Source organism: Pelecanus crispus, chromosome 23 (genome assembly GCF_030463565.1).
Source record: "Pelecanus crispus isolate bPelCri1 chromosome 23, bPelCri1.pri, whole genome shotgun sequence".
In the NCBI taxonomy this organism is placed as follows: Eukaryota; Metazoa; Chordata; class Aves; order Pelecaniformes; family Pelecanidae; genus Pelecanus; species Pelecanus crispus.
The window spans coordinates 3293363-3293870 of NC_134665.1; positions in this window are offsets into that span (position 1 = coordinate 3293363).

Sequence of the window (508 nt, forward strand, 5' to 3'; positions counted from 1 at the left end):
TTGGAAATTTTTTGGTTTTTTTTTACATTTTGGGGGATTTTTTTTTCTTCTTTAGCAATTTTTTTGCTTTTTTCTCCTTTTCTTTTTTTTTTCATTTTTGGGTGGGTGTTTTTGTATTTCTAGAAGTTTTTTGCGTTTTTTGGGTTTTTTCTCTGCATTTCCAGGGGTTTTTTTTGCCTTTTTAATTACTTTTAGGAACTTTCTTTCTTTTTGGGGGGGATCTTTTGCTTTTGAGGTTTTTTTTTTTGCATTTGGCGGGGTTGCATTTTTGGGGATTTTTTTGCATTTTTTAAGGGTTTTTTTTGCGTTTTTAGGGGGGGTTGCGTTTGGGGGGGTTGCATTTTGGGTTTTTTTTTGCTTTTTTGGGGTTTTCTTTGCTTTTTGGGGTATTTTTTCTGCATTTTGGGGATTTTTTTTTTGCATTTAGGTGGCAGTTTGCATTTTGGGCTGTGTGCTGTTTTGTTTTTTTGTGGTTTTGGGGGAATTTTCTGCATTTTGGGGGGGGTTT